General features: G+C 35.3%; 1 long non-coding RNA gene across 1 annotated transcript; it reads right to left on the bottom strand.

The window, feature by feature from the left end:
* Window positions 1-3,037: 3,037 nt before the first annotated feature.
* Window positions 3,038-12,194, bottom strand: LOC145665726 (uncharacterized). Its single transcript, XR_014127621.1, has 3 exons — window positions 12,031-12,194; window positions 7,393-7,500; window positions 3,038-3,158 (listed from the first exon to the last, which is right to left on the bottom strand). It is a non-coding gene; the product is annotated as an uncharacterized LOC145665726 (long non-coding RNA).
* Window positions 12,195-12,777: the final 583 nt, after the last annotated feature.

The following is a 12,777-nucleotide window of genomic DNA, read 5'->3' as shown; positions in this document are numbered from 1 at the left end:
TCATCACAAATAATACATATATGTCCTCTATCAGCTAGAAAAATTTCATTGAAATCAGAGCCGGACAATCGGGTGATGTCCCTTGTAAGGAAAATAACAGTGAAACACGCATCTAATTATTTTAAACTGGAAGTCGAAAATATCCAAATTGCATGCCTCTACCCTTCAGGGATTCAGAGGTATGGATATTTTACTATAATAATTGTACCCCATTTCACTCTTTCCCCGTAGAATTTCCAAAAATCCTTTCTTAGTGGTACCTTATGTCACAAATTTTATGCATTGTCAAAATTTTAAGTTTTTAGGTAAAGTGGTTTGCCCTGACGGTTGATCAGTCAATCACTCACTCACTTAGGACTATTTCTCTTAATTGTATCATTCCTCATTCAATGCATTTACTCAGCTTATTCTCGTGTCAGCAAGAATGAAGATCCTGCTCTTGGGACTGAGCTTCAGAGCTGAACATAGGTCTTCAATAATGTTGGAATTTGGGAATGGTACGAGACAAGGGAGGTGCTTCAGCTTTCCATGTGTTCATGAAACCACACCTCAACAGCTTTAGCAGCGGGACTTGGCGCATTGTCATCTTGAAAAATTGAGTCATTTGCGGAAACAACATTTGGATGATAAGATGCATGTGGTTAAATGTCCATATAATGCTGGGAATAATGAGTCCTACAGGACTCATGAATACCAGGAAATTGCGTCTCACCACAGAACCACTGCCATGTTTCTCGGTAGGGAGGAGACAACAATTCGGAGCATCAGATTCTTTGGGATTCCATGGCCTGTTATTGGAAATAAGGTGAAAGAGAACTCACCAGACTATATTATACAATTTGCAACAGAAAAGCATAGCCCCCTAGTGGTAAACTATAAAAATTGTCTTTGAAGCAGTGTGTTTTATTTATTTATTTATTTATTTTGAATTGTTTAGACAAATTCTACTGTACGTACATTTAACTTTTGATAGTTTATGACCTTATACTGACTCAAGTAAATAAGATAATAATGAAGAATGATAGCAGTCAGTTGAATATATTACTAAGCATATTTGCTTTTGTCATCTGCCGCTATTGTTTTTTTTCTTTTGTCTGATGTGAAGTTAAAATTGTTACAATTATTTCAAAATCCGTTTCATAAGCTCGCTATAAGGGCTCCTTCTGTAGAATTTGTCTTTTTGCTTCAGAAGGTTTGCTTACACAAGGTTATCTTTCAGTTTTACGTCCCACGTATATTCCGGTTAGGCTAAAAGAGACGATGATGGTGAGAAATGAATGGAATGGTGGAATGAATATAGTGACAAGAAACGGAAGAATCCCGAGAAAACACATGCACACGGTATTTACCCATGACAAAGTCCACTTGGCTGGAGCTCAGATTGAACCAGGCAGTGGCGTATTTACAATTTTGTTTCGGGAGGGTTTGTTAACTTTATTTTTGGAAATGTGAAAATTCTGCAAGATATTTAATTTACTTTAATATAGCAAATAAAATTCTGAGGGCTTAAGCTCGGAAGCTCCCCTTAACTACGCCACTGAATCCTACACACCAGAGGTGAATGCTCTACCACTGAGCCACCGCGGAAATCACACACAGAAGGTTAATCGACATTGTCAGAAGGCTAGATGTAACAAATCTCAACCCAAGAAAGCAAGAGAGAGCACTTGAAATGTTCAAGGAACACGTGTCTAAGAAAGATAGTGGACCAAGACTAGATTAGATATTCATTCAAAAACAGTCTCAAATATTGGTCGGCTTAATGCAGAGACTGGAAGTATCATAATTCCGTAGAAAAGGCAGTGGAAGAAAACGGATTGCAATACCTAACCCTTAACCAGGCCGCTCTTTTATTCATCGTCAGTGGGCGCGTCGGGGTAAATTTTACTCCAATGTTATTTTACTTTTGTAATTAAAGTATTGTTCAGATTTACTGGAAAACAAATTTACGGTATTACATAGACTATTACCAGCCATTTAAAATAAGTTTTCATACAAAATATGAGATAACAAGGTAATAAAAAAAATTGCAGATTTACTAATTTTGGAGTAGTCAAATCGGAAAAGAGGTACTGGAATGAACAACGAGAAGGAGATGTTCAGAGATGAAACTAAAGAAGAAAACATATCTAACAGAGCAACAAGGGCGCACTCGTCGGAAAATTCTTGAAATGAACCTCAAATAGAGTGAAAAAGACTGAAGACATGCCATTTTCAGTGAAGAAAAGAAGTTTTGTGTGTACAGGAATGATGGTAGTGTTAAATCGTACATAAAGAATGGCGAAGAATTGAAAGAGAACGTGTCACTATAGTCTACCAACAAATACTCCGAATACGTGATTATCTGGGGATGAATTTCTGCAAAACGAGTTGGCAAGTCCAATGTTTCGACACCTTGAATCAGGATGGTTATATTTCCATTTTGAACAGGGAATTAAGAAACTCGGCAGTAGATCATTTTCCTCAAACGAATGTGGATTATTGGCTCTTTCAGAAGGGCAATTCATCATGCTATACAGTGAAATGCGTCAAACCGTGATAATCTCGGATGACAATACAACAATTTAATTTCTACAGATTAAATTTCTAAATGTTAAATGTTAACTTAGTCAAAAGTTACTTTATGAGAAATCAATACAATCTCTCATTTAGCATATGTCGAACGAAAGATTGCTATTGTAATAGTATTCAGTTTCAATTAAAATTCCACTGTTTGATTGTCTTCAACAGCCTTCATGTGGCAGAAGTTTTAACCTCTGGATGATATTATTATAACGTCCCTTTTTAGTTTCGAGGCTATATGAGTCGAATTCTACTTAGATTTATATCCGTGGAAAGTGCCTCCTTTGGTCAACAAACCCGTGACCATGCGTACAGTATTAACCTATTTACTCGATAAGAAAGAATGTTTATTTAGGAATGAGATTTGAAAAAAAAACGTACATAATTTAATTTATTTAATTTTATTTCATTAAAAATGCAATTAAAACATACAAGCACAATGTTGTCAACTTTCTGAGAGATATGTGAAGTGTTGAAGGAATCCTTCTGGACATTTAGGAAAGGCACCTCTGCAGTCGATTCCATTCTCTCCTAATCTTTGGGCTTCGACATACTCGCCATGATCAATGTCATTCTCGTGGAGGGTGTAGGCAGGCCTGAAGAGGAAAAAAAAAATATATACCTTACAATAAAAAGATATATAAAGTTGATTTGACTTCTTTATCATATGAAACATATTTAAGCCTTTTGATTTAAGTAGAATTATGAATGCAGAACGCGAATGGAATTAGTAAATTACATGAATGTAATAATAGTAGCCAAACTATATTTAACAGTGGCTCCAGAAAGATCCAAATCAATACTTAAAAAGTATAAATAAAAATTACACGTATTACTCAGTTAATATGAAATATATTGAAATCAGAACTATGTTTTCTAGCCCCGCAGGAGGTGGAAGGACGTCTAGCATTCTATGCTTTTTTCTCGGTTGAATGCTTTTCGTTGGATTGCGGTTGTACATAATATCCAAAGTGGGTATATTCTTGGCTATGCTGTAGTACCTAGCTGTAAAGACCCTAGCGGGTGGCACTCTATCATGCTGTTCTTCATCTCCCTTGTGTTAGTATAGTCGAATTCTCACAGATAGGGATGCGAGACGAGACACGAGACGAGAGTGAAAATTTTATGCGAGACGCGAGACGAAACTAAACCATGGAGACAAGACGCTAGACGAGACTCGGTTAAGTCTCGCACGAGAAGTCTCGCGAGACTTCTCGCAGTCTCGCAACATTTATGAATTACATTTAATTGTATATTTAGTGATTTTACATTTATTGAGTTTTCTAAGTTGAGCGTTAATGTCTCCAGGAACAAAAAGTGATTGGGGCAATAGACATTTATTATAAATATCATAAGAGATTTATTATTATTCAAGGTTGATTTTCAGAATTAAAGCCTTCTTTAGTTTCTAAACATCATTAAAAAAGAAAAGCTTTGTAAATTGGAAATTTATTACAGCATCGATTTAGGACTTTATTTTGCGACACAAACACATACACGCGGGCGTGCACGAATACATGAACTTCTGTTTTTGGTCTGAAAAGCGAATAAGACTCCCTATTGCTGCGAAATGTGATATTTCTGTTGTTTCTGTCTTTTTCACATTACTGCTAGCGATTAATGTTGGGGGATGGCGGGGAAATCCCCTCTCGTTAAAGTTTATCCCCGGTCCGGCTCGCAGAAATAACATGATATTTTTACATGAAATAAGTATTTTCTTTCTATATATTTATCAAAAACATCCCCCTCTAGTTCGGAAGTTTAATTCAAACACTGGTTTGGTAGGATGGCCCTATAGGTTTGGTGGGAGATGGTAGGAATGGCCCTATATCTGTCAGTAATTTTATTTTCTAGATCTGGCAACACTATATAAAAGCGAAAGTTGATAAAATGCGATAATGCAACATTGCTACAAGCGCGAACGAACCAAAAGAATTGGGTCGTATTGTGTTGGGAGGAGTTCTTTTGTTATCTACAAGCGCTTTTGGTGGTATAAAAACATCTTTATAATGGAAAATCACCTTTCAAGGAAACGACCAAAACGAGTAAATGTTGATAGTGGCGACGATATTTTAGAAGAGCCAAATGGGGACCCAGTTGAAAGTGAAACGGATTCAGGTACTGTTTCTGCAAGTTCGAGTCTTGATCCACCCAAAACGGCAGGGCGTAAAAGTAAGTTCCAGGATTACTTTGAAATTGCGACGAATGCTGAGTTGGCTATTTGTAAATTATGTAAGCCTAAGAAGATAGAATTGAAAATGCATTCTCGTAATACAACGGGGCTGAAGAAACACTTGCAAAATATTCACAAGAAAGAGTACGCGATTCTCTACCCCGACAGCGACAAAGATCAGAAGAGTAGCTGCAGGAAGGAGAATATAACAATATATTTCCCTCAGAAGAAGGAAACTAAGGTAAGTGCATAGTATACTTGACAGTGTCAAAAGTGTTGAAAATTAATTATCACTATTCCCCGCGGCACTCCGGTTGCGAGCCATTGATATAATTGTTCTTAGTATATAACATAATTATGTTGTATATCAGTTATTTAGGTTAGTATATTAGTATATGTTATCCACAAGTCCGTTGACACAAGTAATCTTATTCCTTGGTGGCTGGTGTAAAGGGAGATAGGCAACGAATAGATGGCAGCATTGTTCTCCTATACAAGTAACGAATTTTTATATTTTCTCTGCTGTTTCCACAAATTTAATGCTAGAAAGTTGAAACTTTCTGTAAAGAAAGTTCAAACCTATTCTAAGGGAACAATCTGTGTCAATTTTGGATATTGTGACGTTAGAGCATTATTCGGACTAGAAGCAGGCAAAGACAAGGTTGAAATCCGGTTAAATAAAGACGAAGAAATTTACATATAGATATAGTAAAAGGATCCGTGTTTGGTTCAATGAGTTCAGAAAAACATATATGGAAACGTTATATTCTTTATATCCTAATTACATTGGCGACTTTTTTTTTCGGGGCAAAAATGTGCCGGCATGGCATACTGCAAAATATTGCTGGAAACCTCTAAACTGGAAAACAATGTTGGATCCAGCAACAATTTATGCTGGTTTTGCTATAAATTATGCTATTAATTTGACGAAAATTAATGGTCCAGCAATCAAATTCCAGCACAACTTTTCTTTTAATTTGCAGCGGAGGGGACACAAGTTCGGATACCATGTTGAACTCTAGGTTCCGTCTCCTTAGGGTGTTATGAACATTCATTCCATGGAAAGCAATGGCAAACCACCATGGGTTCACCTTGCCAAGGGACTTTTAGGCATATATTTCCGTCAAATACCTGCCTTCGGACAGAATATCACATCATGATTCATTAACAGCCATAGAATAACACATTGCAAAATTTTAACCCAGAATATGTGCGAGACTGCGAGACCATGCGAGAAAGTCTCGCGCGAGACGCGAGACGAGACTCAAAATTTTATGCGAGACGCGAGACGAGACTTCACATTTCCGAAATGAGACGAGACGCGAGACGAGGCCAACATTTGAAGGTGCGGGATGAGACGAGACTTTTCCATTTCCCGTCTCGTCTCGTCTCGCGTGCATCCCTACTCACAGACGTGGGGTTTCAAAGCTGTTTCATTGCTTGTCGTAGTGTGTTATATTCCTATTGTGTTTGCAGTAATTCACTTACCTGTTCTTCACTTAGCTCATTTTGCTGGAGAGCAGAAATGTGTACAAATATGGAATGTCTAACTTGTTAGAAGTTACTAGTTATATGAATGTATTAAATGATTAGCTTTTTTTTTTGGTTTGATTCATTTGAGTGTGTCATAGTATTACGTTTAACCTGTGCACATTTTTGATTTTGTGTTTGTGTGTGTTCGTAATTGTCCTGTAAGCGCTAGAGTTCTTCTCTGTGATATGTAAATTGTGTATGTAAGTACCTTCTGTTGTTCATGTTGTAACTCCGTTCATTTGGATTAGGAAGAGTGTGTGTGATATCTTCTTTATGAGTTTGGTGGGGGTTGTTGTTTGGACGGATTTGTGGTAAGGTGAAGATTGAATCTAGCTATTTGCATGATATTTAAGTGGCCTTATCAATTGGTTCCTGAATGATTGTATTAATGCTCCTAGCTGACAGATTGAGTTCTTCTTTGTTAGTTGTTGTATATGTGTGTATTGTAGTGTATTTTTTTCCTGTAAGTGGTTGCGACAATGACTGCTGGTCTGTCGGAAGCTTACGTGTAACATATAACTACATTGTATTCCGCCTGCTTATGTTGGTTCTAGGGAAAGAAATCCTTATCCAGGTCACCCATATTTACCCCTTCATGCTGCTTAAATGTATTTTTCATTTCAAAACCTCAATAAATGGAAATTTTCTTGATGAAATGCTCAAATCGCAAATTAAGTTATTTTAGTTTTCTTTTCTTTCTTTCTTAAAACCACTAATGGGTTGAATTAATGCTGCAGCCATCAGCCATTATGATATTACACTATACATTGTTAAAAGGTATAAAATTGTTTTAAGCAAGTTGATAAACACTATGGTTTATAAAACAATGTGGCGCAGACATGTTGTCTGAAAACGCTCGTGTTAAACTAATTGTTATACACTGTAAAACATTGTAAAAAGTAAGATTAACGTTGTCAAAATTGTCCACACTCATTTAAAATTTGTTTCACACTAAAAAGAGCTATAAAAACATTCGTACAAAATTAAAATTGTATTAAAGAAGATAAAAAATCATCTTTAAAACAACTACCTGAACTGTGGGCGTAGAGCACATAGTGACGTACCGCAAGTGTTTAGAATGCGATAGAAATTTGGTATTTAGAGTATAAATCCAGAATACTTACGTAAATACAAGCCGTAGAATTTCTCCGACTAGTCTTTCTTCGTGAACTGGTGCTTCTGCATTTTCACAGATAGTTCTTAATATACATTCCTTTCCATTAAGCCCAAAGCTGAAAAAAAGTATAACATTATCCATTAGTTACTTTTTAGAAGTGTTACTGTTTTGCTGATTTGTATGTTTAACATAATTTTTTTATATATAAAAGAGCTCCTAACTGATTGACTGATCAATGCCTAGCTCAAAATCATTATAGTAATACGTTGGATCGAATGAAATTTTCGTTCAAGGCACGCCACTTCCAAAGGGAAAGAAAGGAGAAGAAAACTATACTACAAGGTTAATCAAAATAGTCCTCTGCAACTTCACACGTTTGTCATCGTTTTGCCAGCGATTGGATTCTGTGGCGAAAGAAGTCTGTAATCTGCGATACGAAGAACACCCCAATCGCACGTTTTACCACCAGATTATCAGGAAAGATATTTCCTTCCCAAAAAGATCGAGATGCCAGAAAAGGCTTTAGTCAGTGGGAGAGATATTGGGAAAATATTATGGGTAAGGAATTGTTTCATACTGCAAACCGTGAAGACCCTGCACCGTCTTTTGCACCATATCTTGGCGAACATTTGTCATCCAAAATGAGGACAGAGTCTGTTCACCGTTGCTGGATATTTGCAGACAAATTTGCAGTACATTTTATGGAGTTCTGCTCTCAAACTATATGAATTGATAGGTTTACCTTCACCAAAAAGTTCATGATGAATCACTACCATCATATCAGCAACAACACCTTCAGTGGAAGGTTCATCACGATGCAATCACTGTCTCAGCCATTTATAATTGTTAAAGCAAATCTATTTTTGATCTCTAGTGAGGATGAGATGATGGAAATTTTCTTGGTTATTCCTTATATTAGGAGAACTCCATACTTATAGACGACGATTCTTGTTGGTCAGTGCCAACTCCTGTGGCACTCATTACCGATTGCACGAAGCAGCTGAACGACAGTGGTATGGTGAATGCCTAACTTGTCCGTAATGACACGAACACTTTTCCTAGGATCGTCTTCTGTGATGTTTCTGAGGAGCTCATCTGATGATGATGTTGGTCGCTGCCCACGGGTCTAATTTTGCAACCCTATGTCACCGGAACGAAATTTGACAAACTAACGGCGAATAGTGCATTAATTTGCCATCATGGCTCAAATGAATTGTTAATGATTTTGCGGTTCGCTGTGCAGAATGTCTCAGTTTCAGTTCATGAAGAAAAATCACTCACAACTGTATGTTCTCCATGGTGCAATTTCATAGAGTCTGCTCAACAATGCACTACCTTCTGATTGGCTAGATATCCCAGTCTGTTTGCTAGATGTGTATAGATTTTGTGACTTTAGACACGTGACCTTAATTCATTCTTATTTTGTGTTGGTGAGATGAGTTTGCAGTAGACGTCAACGCGGACATTTCATTCGCAGTAACTTAATATAAACTTAATTTGAACAGTATTTGGGATTTGTGAGGTAAGGTGTCACTACGGAAGGATTCTTGGAAATTCGATGTGGTAGAGGTGAAGGAAGTAGGATTGCAATTATTATATTAACATATTCACATTTTGGATCATTTACAGATTTTGGTCACATTTTGTTTTGACACATGAATTAAAAATTTAGATTTTCTATTTTAAATAATTATACATGTATTTCAGCGTTTCAAAAAATGTATTTTACATAGTAGGAAAGAAAAAGGGCTAGGAAGAAAAAGAGATGAGGTGCTTCACTTATCTAGATCAAATTTATAAGAAATATACACTGAAACATGTGTTTAATTAAAACTTGCAGTTCTCTAAACAGAGAAATGAAATAAAATTTCATATTTAGACTTTTCATTTAAAATAATTAAATACATGTTTCTGAGCTTCTTGATATTTTACATATAAGAGAAAAGAGGGCGGAGGTCGAATGGAGTACGAGCAGCACCACACGAGCCTCTTCAATTGTTTTGCCGAGAATGCACGAAGTATGCTACGAACTACAACTCACATCAGGATAAACTTAATCTCCTTGTTCAAAGAACGGGTACTTTTGTTAGTACCACATACAACGAGTTTTAGGATAATAGTAAATGCAAACTGTACAATGCGTACTTTCAATAATAAGTATTAATCCCGTTGTCTAGATATTTAGAAACGTAAAACTAGAATTTTTGCTTTATAGTATCTTGATGGTTATAAACATAATACTCACGAATGAAATAAACTAGGATTTAAAAATAATTTATTTTGGTCGAAGAATCGTTAGTTTTGCGGACCATATTGAATTTTTCTTTTGTCAGTATGCACAATTGCCAATAACATTATCTAATCTGTTGTCTATTTGAGCTCTGCTAAATTCAAAGAATGACTAAGTAACCAGAAAATTAGCCATTTTGTTTTTGATTCTTTCTATATTAGTATTCTATTACTTAGTTTCAAGTATTTAGTTTGATTTCCTAACTACTATGTACTATGAAGTGTTACTCTAAGAATTTGAAGGGCCGCGGTGGCTCAGTGGTAGAGCGTTCACCTCTGGTGCTTGGGGTCCCGGGTTCTATCCCAGCCCCCGCCAAGTGAACTTTGTGGTGGACAAACACCGTGTGCGTGGGTTTTCTCGGGGTTCTCCCGTTTCCTCCCACTTTCTTCATTCCACCATTTCATTCATTTCTCATAATCACCGTCTCCTTTAGCCTAACCGGCATAACCGTAGGACGTAAAACTCAAAGATTTCATTTCATTTTTCTAAGAATTTGAGGCAATTGTATTAGAAATTACCAGACATTTGTAGACAAGTGTTACGATTCATACTACTTTTGGCATGCAATAAATTACATTGATTGGCCTTTTAATTTAATGATTCATTATTAATTTTATTTAAAATGTTGGTATACTAATGGAGGAATTAAACTTTTTATAATTTACCGATTTTTAGTCCCGAGTGACAGGATAATTTTAAGTCTCAAACAAAAGACGTGATTTATGGAAATCGAGATAATTCATAAAATTTCTATTAACATTTTCTTTTAAGTTAGGGCTAAATTCATCTCTTAATCTTGATTGACTTTACTCGCAGTCGGAGTGATTCTTAAGCCTTAAGAAGAAAAACACCATGTTGAATGAAAAGTCGTTAATTTTAATTAAAGTTATCCTCAAGTATGCTTTTCCTAACTTGGTAGTAAGTAAATAAACGTTCTTATCCTATGTTTTGAGCCCCAAACAATACGAATAACCTTTAAGTCTTCAAAATAAATAAAGCAATATTTTTATCACATCATGCACTGTGCATGTACAATTTTAGAAGTACAAATTAGACAAGCCTTTCTGAACTCATTTTTTTAAAACCACTAACCCATTTATAAAATCTTCTTGCCAGCGATCCCCATAAGAATATTCAGATTGTAATTACAGTTCTTGCCAATTCCTTACAGTTGTAACTTGTATTTTGATTTTTCTTGTATTTCAATACACAGTTTTCATTCCTTTTATTTAATTTGTTTCTTAAACGATTCTCCATTTGTTTATTAGTCCTAGCCGTATATGGCAACAAGATAGAAATAAAAATGTTTATAACCTTTCATAATATATTTTTCCGCTACTAGGTCCTAATTTACCTTCTTCATATCACTTCTCAACCTCCATTTATTCCTCTTGCTAATACCGTAGAGGTACCACCCTAGGCTAAGAAACCCTAGATACGACTAACCCGTTGGCCTTATCAGTCCCACTATAATTAAATTGAAACTATATTGTTTCAGTTTAATTATTTCAAAATTGCAGTGACGATGGTGACTATGAAGGTTTTTGCTGTTTATTATTAGAAGTAAAGAATTAAAGCTTTTAATTAACAATGATTTTAACGTATAGTGTACAAAGGACTTGGGCGCCATAACTAATATATATAAAATAGGGACAGTGCGACTTAGCTTAGGGGCTTAGCAGAACCATGCATAGGCACCTAATTAGCCAAAAATTAAGTCATGAACTGAAATTTAAGCTTGTAATTGATGTATTGTAATTGATTAATTTAAGATTGTTATTGAAGCATATTTTATCCATTTGTTTTAAGTCATTTATGCCTTGCTACTGTAATAAGATTAAATAAATTAAATGAATGACTTCATGAGATAAAGTATGAATTTTTAGTTAAGCGCAGCTACTTAAAGATTACTTACGGGGGACTTTGTCTTAGTAAAATTACAGTACAGTTAATAAATGAAAAGTAAGATTATACTATCATACAACGAGTTTCGTACCAATGAAGATACATATGGAATACCTTATTTTTATTTAGAAATGGTTCTGAAGGCACTGATGATGGTGACTATGAAGGTTTTTGCTGTTTATTATTAGGAGAAGCATTATTAGAACATGTCTAAAATAGTCGCAGTAGTCACATAAAATTATGCGATTTTTAACAAGAACAATGTGGTTACATTTTAGCATAATGTACAAGGACTTTCATTTTACTTGTTACTGCATATCAAGTTACATAATATGAGATTGGTATCACCAGCACAATAATAAAAGCTTCACCAGATAATACAAGGTATGAAAGCAGTCGTGAACGAGAATGGAAATACTAGATGGATAAACTAAACTGTGGAAGCAATACCTTTCTAAAATACTTTCTAAACGCCCATAAATGTGCTTGTTTTCAACACTCCTCCGAGGACGATCTATAACTTGACTGTAGTTGTTTGGAAGTGGATAAAGAGTCTCTGTAACGAGAGACCAACTAAGATCTCGACCAAACCCATCGATTGGCAAAGTCAATCCAAGAACCAACTGCGAAAATAAAACGAAATAATTTTATTTCAGAAATTAGATTACACCAATCAACTAATAGAATCAATAAAATTACTTGAAATAAGTTTGAACCATTATTATAAATTAAGAGGAGCCAAGAAACAAATTATTACGAACGTTACATTTCTCTTATTGATGTTAGTTCTATAAATAATAGATAATTACAAGTAAAGCCACTCAATTATCAACAATGTATTTGAAACTAATAGTTCAGTAAGGGTTTATTAGAACTCTTTTCTTAATTTCGTATGTACTATTTTCCCTTCAAGTTGAATCACTGATTGGAAAAAGGGAATAAGTGCATCAGACCTAAGTTTTCAATAACGCTAAAAAAACCATCTAGAGGCGTTGTTTGTAAATGTTGCAAAAAGTGTATAATTGATTACTTGTAGCAAAACAACTAACAAACACTAAGACAACAAGAAGAATCTTGTATTGCAGCCCTGGAATTGGTTAGAAAAGCTTAAAAATGGAAAAAAATATTCCCTTTTTCCAATCAATTAAAGTTGGGTGCAATTGTAATTGTGTGTACGGTAAGTAATGTGCAGTTTGA

This window comes from Thermobia domestica, chromosome 12 (assembly GCF_964235325.1).
Source record: "Thermobia domestica chromosome 12, izTheDome1.hap1.1, whole genome shotgun sequence".
Lineage (NCBI taxonomy): Eukaryota > Metazoa > Arthropoda > Insecta > Zygentoma > Lepismatidae > Thermobia > Thermobia domestica.
Note: the sequence above shows the minus strand (reverse complement) of the source record. Positions and strands in the feature narration are given on the sequence as shown.